We start from the raw sequence: 12,536 nt of genomic DNA on the forward strand, positions 1-12,536 counted from the left end.
AGCATCTCACTGCCTGCGTGAGCTGTGGCTTGTGGCACATGGAGCCAGTTCTAGCAATACTTGTAGTGACTAGTGTTATTATGCTTGTGCTGCCATATATACAAATGTCTCCTAGAAGGCTCACCAATATCTTAAATGAGAATTTATCAGTATTGACAAGTTCCCATTTTCTTTTAGACAATAGCTATAATTCATCTGGCTGTGATCAGTTCCTTTTCCTAGTAGAATTTTTTTCTATTTTGGCCAGAATCCAATCTTTCTTCTCTGGGGCTAATGGTGCATTGAATGAATGTATCTGTTTACCAATGCCAACCTCTTCTATCAAATAAAATTACTTTTGCTACTTTCATGTACTCGACAATTTTCTCAGACTTTTCCTAAAAGTGTAATGACAAGTTTGATACTGTAAGCCAAAAAATTAAATAACTACCTTATGCTCTAACTTCAAGACCTTATTTTAAGTAGTCTCTCCTTCTAGTTTTAAGCAATTGCTCCTGACAGCTTTCCCCCCTTGGTGCTTTACTCCATTCAATTTCACTTACAACATTCTACCTGCTCCCAAGGTATTAGGGAGTAAGTGACCACTGAGCATCAGACTCTTCAAATCAAGGTTGAGCTGCAGAGCAAAACACAGAGAAAGGAAGCCTGGGAATATTTTCTGCCCCTTTATATAAAAGGTCTCAAAAGCAGGGTTTCCCCAGAACTAACTCAAGCCCATAGCTGGATTAGAATTTGTCTCCAGTTGCAAGACTGGTGTGGGTTTTTAGTGCCTGGCTGATGACATCACACAGGATGAAATGTGCTCTATGGGAACATGAAGTTTTAGTCTGTACATCTGGTAAATCAGAAGTCTATAGGAAGAACTGCCTGCCTAGCAGGTGTCACATGCCAAGAGTGACATTGCAAACCCACTGCTCAAATTAGTGCCTTCATTATCATCCACAACTATTGTCAGAATGCAGAGTTATCTCTTTTACTGCTTTGACTCATTTTTTGGTAAAAGTGTTGATGATACAGTGCTACGACAACTGTGAATGCTGAGTTTTAGGACTAAACAAGAAGAAAGTCTAGGTAAGAAGAGGTTTCAAAGGGCTTTACTGAGTTAAACCACAATTCTCACACTCAGGTGCATAAAAGCAAAATAAAATAGCATGCTAACAATAAATGGAAGCCTTCTTACTATCTCAAATACTATAAAACATGGACCCCTGAATAAAACTATGAAGATAGTTTTATTGAACTATTATTCAAGAAATAACAGATAAATTGAATGACCTTTTGGCTAAGAGTTATATCTGTGAGAAATTAAGACATACAAAATAAGTTAACATTTATGTGTATTTGTAGAAAAGGGAGAAAAAGATAAACACATGTATGTGCACATTACTGAGAATCTTTCCTGCTCTTAAAGTGTCAATTTTCTTCACTGAACAAAAGATTTCTCAAAGCAAAGACCCTATCTACTTACAAATCCAGTACTCTGTACAGTATCTTCTATTTAATGGTCTTTAGGTCTCTGATACATGACAAAGGTAATAAACTGGACAGAATGGATAGTGCTCTCTTACAAATTACATTAATTCCAAAACCTGGAAAATTTGGAAAACATCTGATTTTAAACTGGATATTGAGAATAGATTTTGAGTGTAGATTATACACTAAATTGTTGGTGATGCTATTACAAACTTATTTTTTCAGCTCAAATTCTGTGATTTTTCTTCCTTTTATATAATTACTAACATAAATAATCCAGGCACTAGACACAACCATCCCATTTGTACCAGTTTGCAAGGGTTATACTATCATCAAATCCTGACATTTAACACAGCACACATAGTTTGAGACCATTATAGTTCTGGGTTAAATCCAAAACTGATTTATAAGAGGTAAATTTAGGGTCTTTATACATCATTACACCCTCAGCAATAAAGCAAAGCATAATAAGGTGATAAGGTGTAAATTAGACTAAAATATTTGTCTGCCTTCTTTACAGCTTCAAAGTAAAGTCCATTGAAAAGAAAGGATTTTTTCCTGAATTCAGTGGCATTTGGATTCAACATAAACAGAAAATACTTTTGAGGGAATTAATTGCATGTAGGGTAAATAAAGGATCCTACATTTTAAAAAACTGGACTACTATATGCACATCCTGTTAAACTTGACAAAAAGGTCATTTGACAGATTTTTTTTCCCCTTCTTCCCTCCAGATGAGGAGTTAAATATGACAGTTATTAAAGGGGTTCAACAAGCACTTGATGGCTTTGAGTGTATCTCAATTTTTGTCTCCCATTTCCCTCTGGATTTTTTTCCTTTGGCCAACTACACCAAAAATTATCAGCTAACACTTCAGTTTCCCTCATGACATAAAAATCCAGGCAGAGACTACCAAAATCTAAAATTTCTATCTTCAATGGCATCTATTAAAAGATCTGTAGCACCCTTAGTATACAGCATGCATCAGTGACAATCATTACCAGCAGTGCTGCTCAGCCTGTTGCAGGCATGAAAAGGTTATGCCATGACACCCAAAATGGTGGTTTCTTCAATATATTCTGAGAATCCACTTGTGATCACACACCTGTACTTTTTCACTGGCCATGATGGTTCACAAAAGCCATCAAAATCTGACAGTTTCGGCTGAAAACTTCATATTTTCAGGCTAAAAGCACCCTTTATGTCTCCTAACCATTTGGAGACAGGATAATTTAAGTGCCCTGGCTGTAGGACACCTTCCAGGTTCACAACATGATCCCAAACTAATTTCCTGCCAAGGGCATTGGTGGCAACAGCAGTAGAAAACTACAAGAGTATTCTTTGGTGCAAACAGAGGGTGAACAGCAATTCAGAGTATGACCCCTGATATAAAATATGATCTCATGGTGTACGTAAGGCATTTGCTAGAGGTTCAAAGCTCCCATGTGATGGCATAGTCCTGTCACTGCAGCCCCCACCTCTTGATCTGGGAAGTACTAAGTACTCTCTGGTAAGACTGGAAGAACAACAGTGGGTAAGAAACAGGTTCCTGTCTCTGTGTGAGTGCAAAACATGGCGAGAGCCAAGAGCTAGATGATGTTTACAGATGACTCTCTCAAGATGAAGCAGGTCTCAGTTCCCAGTCTTGCAGAGTGCCATCTGACATTTGTTTTCATCAACCCTTTGGTCCTCCACCAAGAAGTTGCTGATCCTTGCCTTTGGGTATTCCTTCATGACACAGTGGATCACAAGGCATGCTGTGGGGGCACTGAAACTATGAGTGGTCAAAAAAGCTAAAAGCAGAACAGTCCAAGTCACATAGATACAAGAGATTTGACTGACCTATGCAATTGCACCAGTATCTCTGTCCTGTGCTGTGTGGTCAACACTAACTCTGTTGTATAAACCTCGCTGTATCTTAGGCAATGTGTGAACATGGTTGCCAATTAAATGAAAAGAAAAAATGCATTTTTATATTTTATGTAGTTCCAGTCAGATACCAACTAATTGCCATTATTATTCTCAGTTGAAAAAGATATTTCAATATAATGTTACAGAAGTATAGGAGCATTTCAGTAATGGTGTGTATCTATATTACAGTTTATGTGTGTATCTATGTTTGCCATATATATATAAAGCTAATTGCCACGAGAATGAGGTCTAACAATCTAACACTTTTAACCTTTTCTTTCTGGCTTGATTTTCCTCATGAGAGAATTTCCCCTTTTGGAAATGGAACAATGACTGTCCCTAGGAAATCCGCTCTTTTTTGAAGTTCAGAAACTCTGTGGTTTAAACACTCACAGAGTTCTTGAAGCCGAATAACTGATTCATTCTGGCATTTTCAACATATCTTTGAAAACTCTAATGAATATTTGAATAAAATAAAAGACTTATTTTAGCATTTATTTATTTAATCTAAGCTCCTTGGGAGTGGAAATTAGTGACTCCCATTTTATCACTCAACCATTTCCTTAATTCTATTCACATGTTTGTCAGCAGCAATAAGCCTCCTGATATTTGCATGAGATGCTGGGTTTTTACAAAATTATTCTGTAGTAGTATAGAGTTGCCAAGCCTTTTGTGCCTATATCAAATTAATTCTGACCCTTCCTTTCACTCCTCACACTGAAAACACGTGGTTGCCCCAAACTAGCCGTTTTGCCTGAAGGACAGCAGACCATTCTGAGATGCCATGTCTCCCACAGGTGTTTTCCTTCCTTACTTTCCAAGCTATTCCATCACTGGCGACCTCCTCCCTCATGGAACTTGCACTGCTATCAGACAATGACCGTGAAGATTCTCTTAAACAACTTGATTTTAATTTCACACCAGTGTCATGTGTCGTAGTTTAGCCCCAGCCGCAGTTAAGCACCATTCAGCCGCTCGACTGCACCCACCCCCCTCCCAAAGGGTGTGGGGAGAACAGTAGAAAAAAAAAACTTCATGGGTTGAGGTTAAGATGGTTTAATACCATAAAAAAGAAAGAGAATAATAATAATAATTGTGACAATAATAATAATAATAATAACAATGCAAGTGATGCACAAATGCAATTGCTCACTACAATGAAAGGAAAAAAAATACCACAACAATAACAATCTGATGCCCAATCTGTTTCTGAGCAGTAAATCTGCTTTCCAGGTTACTTTGTTGGTTATATATGGAGCATGACATTACATGGTATGGAATATACCTTTGGCCAGTATGGGTCAGTTGTACTGGCTGTGATCTCCCAGCCACGTGCACCTGGAAGGACATGAGAAGCTGGAAAATCCTTGGTTTAGTGTAGAGTAGCAACTAAAGCACCAGGTTGTTACCAACATTATTCTCACACTAAATCCAAACCACAGCACTTAAGTAGATACTAGAGAGGAAATTAACTCTTATCTCAGACAAAACCAGGATTATTATGTATATTTTGGACAATCATCTTTTGAGAAGAGTGTGTGTGTGTGTGTGTATGTGCACGTATGCATGGACATACATGTATGTTTCTTTATTCTTATGTTTACTTTACAGGAAGACATGTGATGCTAAGCTAGGTCATTAGATCTTGTGCCTGGTTCTCAGGCTGAACTCTCTGCAGATGGAGCCAGATCAAATGTTTTATGGATACCAAATGCCCACAGTTGACTAAGAAAAATTTAAGAATGTTTTTTAAGGGGTTACCAGCTAGCCTTCCTTAGCTGGCCATAGCCCAATCTTATGCCCGTGATAGGGAGCTTCAGTCTTTCCAAACTGGCACAACTAAAACTCTCTAATTCTTCAAGGCTTCCAGCATCATAGAAAACCCATGTCCTCCTTTCCTTTTATTTTGACCTTATTTTTTTATAAGGAACTTTGATTTTCAAGATACAATCAGCACACAGACCAGATCATTCTTTTAGATACTGGCTGGGAAAGGGCACATGGCTTCCCGTAACATACACACACAGAGACATCTGCTGCAGTTCTCCAAATGTGTGGCATTTTTTTCCCAATCTTTCACCTTAATTCTTAATCTGCAGCGAGTCAAAAAAGAATCAAAAGCAAGTATTAATCTGGTATATGTGGCAATCTGCACCTACATTCCTGTAATAAAATCTGGGGCTTTAAGAAATGGGTTCTTAAGTTTCATCTCCCAGCAATATTTTAGCTTATTATTTCTTATTATAGGCTGAATTTCCTAAAGGAGTCTATAAGACTTTGGTGCCCAAATCTCAATGAAATTAAGTAAAATGTGTGCACTTAATGCTTATGATTTCTCTTCAAAATCTCAGTCTTCATACATAATAAATAAGACACTATTAACTATTGCCGTCTAACATCATTAATGATTAATTTCCCAGAGGAGTGTGATGACAGAACTGAGTATAATCTTAGGGTGGCTTTCAGAAAGAGGAGAAGAGGTTAGTGACCTTACCTGAGTGTGTGACTTTGGATACTTAAGAGGCAAGGTAGATAAAAGTTTGTTAAATGAAAAATGGATGGTCTTTTTCCTCACAGACTGGAGTGCATTCCCCTTGATGGGAAAAGAAATTGTGATGGGAATCTGGGACATCCTGAAATCTTAATGCAGGAAGAGGGCTTCTGAGTAGCAGCTCATAGGAAGCCAGAGCAGCAGCTCGCTGCTTATTAAAGCATTAGTGAAGTATTGAATTCTAGGAACAGAAATGCCTTCTTTTTTGGACATAATTTATTTCTTTTTGGGCGGCCACTGACCCTGAATTTCCACTTGTGTGCATTTTGGATTTGCTCACTGCATGGGATAGCACTGGAGTCTTCCATTTGCTTAATTTGTGGATTTTGGTTCAGTGATTTCAATTGTGTGCCACTTTGCTTATTTGCTTTGATTTGCTTCAAAGCGTGATTCCCTTTGGGGTCCCTCGACTCCATTCAGCTGTATAAATTGTAGCCCTGGTCTTTCACTGTAAAGTCAGCACAGATACAGTGGCACCTCTCAAAGCAAGCATACCTACAAATACCACTCTTGCCCCTTCCAAATTCCCATTCCCAAGAATGAAACAGCAGCACAGTAAGATTAAGATTTGATTTGCATTTCTGTAAGTTAATTCCCACATTGTGATTTAATTTTGGTTTCATAGGGGGTTTTTTTGTTTATTCTTTCTGTTCTGTACTGGCTCAGCTGTCTGGAAATGGTAAACTAGGGGGTGGTTCCGCTAGGTTTTTTTGGCAGACTCTGCGGTGTTGGCATCACCTCCCCATCTTCTCCATTTCAGTAGTCTATTCTTATAGGTATATGAACTTTCATAGGTTTTTCTCTACATAGAGGGAAGGACTTATTAGTTAATTGAGTCCAGCCTCTGAGTTTAAGAAGTTTAAAAAAAAAAAAAGGCTTCAAATAACCAAGCAATTTTGGACTGGAAGCAAATTATTTCAGCCTAACTCCATAAATAAAAGCAATATAAACCAAGGTGTTTGCTGATCTAACTTAGAAAATACAAATCTGGAGATCTGTTGAGTAAATAAGTGGAAAATAGAATCCAGGATCTGCAGACTACCCATCTGTTGCCCTGTCTCCAGCTGCAGCCACTTCTGATGTTTCTGGATAAGGTGGAAAAGAAATAAGGGCAAATTAAGACATAAGCCCTGAGGATGCATCTGCCCAGTGCACAGTGGAAATCCCTTCTCTTCATTCAGCCCCCAAATTCTTGGTGAGCTTTGGCTACAGGGGTTTCCTTAACAAAGAGTTTCAGGTGTTATGGGCACTCTTAGGGCTGTACCTAACTTAATTTCCTTTCAGCGGCCCACAAAAGGATGACACGAAAAAGGGATTTATACATTCACCAGCATTAAAGTCAGAAAGGACAATGGCAGCTATTCCACCTGAGCCTCTAGGACCTATTGGATGCAGAATTTCTCCCAGAGAGTGGATCAAAACATATTTCCTAGATGAATTTTATTGAAGTTTATTTTAAAAATCTAAATCCATGTTCAGTCATCCTTGCTCCGTCTCCTCCAACCTGTTACTTAGTTCAATTATCCTCTCTGCTAGAAAGCTATGATTCATTTCAAGTCTGAATTTGTCTAACTCTCAGCCACAAATCTTGTCAGGTCTTTGTCAACAAGCTCAGAAAGCCCCTGCTATTGGATCTCTTTTCTCTTTTCCATGTGTAAGTACCTAAACATAATGATCAAGCCACTTCTCAGTCTTCTCTCAGATAAGCTGAAGAGATTGAACTCTGTAAGCCTCACATAGCACAACTTGTTTTCCAGCTGCCGGATCAAACCTCCCAAACCTTTCATCTCTGGCACTGTTATTAGGCTGCACTGCTACCCTGGAATGTGGGAGGGCTCTTCAAAGGATTTTAGACTGACCATCTGATATCCACACTGAAGCACTGTCTGAGGGGATTTTGATATTTCTTTTGATTCAGACCTTGGCTTTAAGAACCTCATGGCTACGGCTGGTTTAGGGCTCAGTAATGGCTTTGCCACAAGCGAGACGGAGAGCTGCTCCTTGTTATGGAAGGCAGATGTGCCTCCAAGTTTTTCTCTGTTATGCAGAACATATTCCTGGTATCATTTTTTTTTCTCCTTCTACTCTAGTAAATGAAGCTGTGGATGCATGTGTGTGATGAATGACATCAAAGGTCTGCTTGCACCTCATACAATCCATAGTATTCCCAAAGGAGGGGATGCAGCACCCTCCCAAGAAGTGTCTCTCTTCTATAGGTTACAAGCTCTAAACTAAAAAAACTACCACAAAGGACAAGAACGTATGTATATGTATATGTATATATCCACTTAGTTCATCACTTAACATTTCTTATACAAACAAGTGTGATCTAGAACAATATTTTTCTGAACCGTTGATACTAAATGAGGGTCTAATGCATTTTCAATCATATTCCAAGTCATTCCCTTTAGGGGAGGGTGGGGGAGGAGCGCACCCCAAAGTCCACAAATGTGCAAGTATGTCATTCCAATGACTTCAATGAATTGCAATCAGTTCCTTATACTATGAGGGTGTAACTTTTTAAAGTTATAACTAACTTCACTAGTTACTTTGTGCTATCTTCTGACACCATTTACAAACTAGATGAGATGTTTATTATACTCATTTTACAGAACCTTCTAGTGAACTATAACCTAATTTGCAAAGAAATAATGATACAGTTTAGGAAATAGTTGACCATTTATCAGAAGGAATGGGTAGGCTTGAGGCAGAATAGAAATGATTGAAAGCAATGAAATGCATTCTGTACAAGTTAAGACATTTATAGATTCGCTAAGATTGATAAAATTAAACCTATAAAATAAGGTATCAAAGCTAAAAATAAAATCTCAGGTCTCATTCATGATTTTCTTAAACCCTCATTGAAAACCTCAGACATTGTCACATGGAGCAGAGTTTCTCAACTAGGGGCAAGTGTGTAGACATTTTAGGCAAGGAAACAGAAGAGAACATCTTTACAGAGATCAGGTCCTTTGCTTGACAGGGTTTTAATATACTTCTCACATACGCAGACTCACAGTGGCAGCTCATTGCCATGTTTATTTCTTCACCTCACAGATGGAGTATGTTTTTCTCACCTTTTCACATGATGCAGCACATCCCAGAAGAGATTTAAACCTCTTTTCCCTGGTTCCCATGTTCAGTTATCAGCACCGGGCTCTGCTGCTCTCTAATGTCACCCCTGAGAAGGTGGACTGAAAATCAATTGGTAATAAGCAGCAAGAATTTGTTGCTGTCAAGGTGTCACTGTGCAAAATTAGTAGCTGGTTTTCCCAGACATCTCTGAAGCTTAAGTAACCTACCCAACTATCCTCAGACACAAAGAAAGAATAAGTACGTCACCAGCTCTGCTGTGCTTGGCGTCTCTCCCCACAGCTCTTTCAATGCAATTCTTTGAAGGTGCTTATTCTGCTTTGTGAAGCACATCCCTGAATCTGCAGTATCCAAACAGTATAATGAGAGTGTCAAAACTCAGTACTGATAAGGTAAATACTTCTTCTGAATGAACTTGTGCTGCTGTCACCAAAACCGATTTTGGCATAAAGGAATATGTAAACAGAGGAGAGGAAATCAGTTGCCACTTAGAATCCAGCAGGAATTCACAATTTGCAGAGTTGTGTCCTTCACTGCCTGATGAGTGCAAGCAGTACAGGGGTAGGCTGGAGCAGGGCAAGGCAGGGCTGAGGGTTCATCCCAGGGCTAGATGCAACACAATCATATGCCACCAAAACAAGCCAAGAGCAGGATAATTCATATGGGTAGCAATGCACAGGATCCTGCAGTATTTGGCCACAAGTCTTCTTGGACTCCTTCTGTCACAGGCCATAGCTTTGAGGAGTACCTGTGCAGCTTCCAGGGAACAGATGGAGATCTGACCTCCCACTCTGCTTCTAAGGAATAAAGGCAAATTTGAATCCCATATCCACAGATAATCTCTGCAAGCTCTAGTGTAGGGGTTCTGATTCATTATCTTCCAAAGTCTCCCACATAGAGTCCTATCTACTGCTCCAAATGCCTTATCTTAATTCATGTTCCATCAATTCTTAATACTATAAATACAGCAATAATAAACCCTGGATACATACATTAGTGGTGTCTATGAAGAATGCAGTTACCTGGCAAACATAATAAGTTTTCTTATTACAGCAAGAGCTAAGTAACCATTGAATAACAATTTGCATTCTAGATCCCCGTCCTTATTTCTTACAACCTTCAGGTGTTCAAAAGAGGTGCCTCATACTGAGCCATTAATTCCATATTTAGGATACCTGGACTTTAAATGTACTGAGTGTCACTTGGCTCTGAAAAATTTCAATCAGCATTCAGATTCAGAAGCCTGCATGAAATTCTAATTTTTTTTTTCCAAGACTCTGGATCTGCCCTTGCAGGTAAGGCAGCCTCTTTCTATGTTGCCACTGTATTCAATAGTAACACTCATCTTGCCTTTACAATAATATCAATAATCATAGAATCATAGAATGGCATGGGTTAGAAGGGACCCCAAGGATCATAGAGCTCCAAACCCCACTGCCACAGGCAGGGCCACCAACCTCCAGGCCTGGAGCTACACAAGGTTGCCCAGGACCCCATGACATAACATTAAAAACATTAGTAACATTGGGAAAAAAAAAAAAAAAAAAGAGAGAGAATAGCCCAATTAGCTGTTCAAATGTTACCAGAGTTAAGCTTTCACAAGAAATATAAATTTTCCTAATGAAAGACAGAGTCATTAACAATTGAGTTGTAATATGAACGTACAGACAGGTTTGCGTTTATGTACCTTAGCTTTTACATTTCAGATTTATCAGAGGTCAATCACATGAACGTTTACATATTTAACAGTTACTTGGCACTTAATATTTTCAGGCTCTGATATGAAACTTAAGACCACAATTTTTCTGTTGTGTAATGCTCTTATTCCTTTGTTACAAGCAGGAAAACTCTCAATAGACTAAAGAGGACTGGTGCTGTGACTTTACAATAACCATTGAAATGGGAAGATTGCACTTTCAGGTGTCTGATATAGTGGAAGTATAGTGGAAGTACTATAGCATGTGAATGAGTACCTGGATATGAGGATGTGGACAAAAATTTGAAAAATTTTGGGGCTAATGAAACTCTCATGTAGCTCTCAAGGGCTTCAAGACAAGGAAGGAAAACAAATTGCCTGCAGTCACCCAGAGAGCTGTTACTACGAGCAGCAGAAGAGAAGAGAACATTGAGTAGGTAACTTAGGTTCTAAGAAAAGCTCTTTTCATTGGAAATATCTTTTAATTGCCCTCTTGCTTGAAACCCGACAAAGCTGGGAATTAAGATGTTCTTGAGAAAGCAAGGGAAGAAAAGAGAAAAGAAGAAGGAGGTAAGGAGGAAGAAAAGAAGGAAGATGAGAAGGAGGATCAGAAGGGACATAAGAAAATACTTTGATCTTAGAGGGACTGATGAGATGGGCAGGTAGGTGTTTTCTAATTTATCTTTCAGCAGTGCACCATTCAGAATGGTCCAGATGGAAGATGAACAAGGTCTTCATAGTGCTGGATTCTGAGCCTTGTTTTTCTCTTTAATTTCTCAGAAAAAAATCCCTATATCGCTCATTGGAAGTTTTTTTCCCCTACGGTTTGGACTTGCTCTAAAGTAAATAGCTCCTCGGATAAAATGATAGACTCCATTTTGGTTTAGACCCTATTAGTTCAAAAGCCACAGGCTTTTCTAAGTGAGGAGCAAAATCCAAGTGTCCAATTAATATCAGGCTCAAATTCTGATTAAGTGACCTTCAATTCACCCCTCTGCCCTCATATTCATTTTCCATGGATAATTATTAAATAAACATCCCATTTTAACTGATCATCTTTTGAACCAAACATGATGTAGGGCTTTGGTAACTTTATACTTAAAAGGAACTCAAAAAGAAAACAAAACAAAGAACAGTTATTTTAATAACACATATTATACCAGCAATATTTCACAGAATTAAAAAATGTAATTTTTGGAAAAGGAATAGCTTGAAATATATTTCTTAAGCAACAGGGAGGCCTCTATCTTTCAGAAGTCGTCCACTAGGAACACGGTACAAAAGTGGACTCTGCTGAGCTTAGGTATATGGCCAAGTCCCAGACACTTCGGATTAGCTCAAAGTACTTCAACTGTGTCATAGCAAGTTCAAAACCTTCACAGAGTACCAAGACCCACTCGGAGCAATGATAAACTTAAATTTGATAGAATGTGAAGCAGAGGCTAAAAAGACATTGCTCAGATGGGAAACTCATTTCTTGCATCTTGTACTTCTTTCTGGTTTTTTATCAAAAAGAAATGCCAAAGGCTTTCTGAACAACAAAAAATGTGCAATTTCTTTCACAAACATACATCTATGCTTTGTTTTCTTATTGTTGTTGACAGAACCCTTCATTATGCCCTTAAAGAATCACTTTATGTTTATTTGTACTGTCTATACAGATTTGGGGACTTGTTTTATGAATTGCCAGAGGGCGATGTCTTTTTTTTTAATAAAAGTTTATTACAATTTGATTGATTTCCCTGATATTCATTGTGTGTGCCTGTGTTACAGTTACTCATTTCTGTTCTAAACCCCAAATTACTGCAACTA

The sequence above is a fragment of the Gallinula chloropus genome, assembly GCF_964237585.1.
Source record: "Gallinula chloropus genome assembly, chromosome: 3".
In the NCBI taxonomy this organism is placed as follows: Eukaryota; Metazoa; Chordata; class Aves; order Gruiformes; family Rallidae; genus Gallinula; species Gallinula chloropus.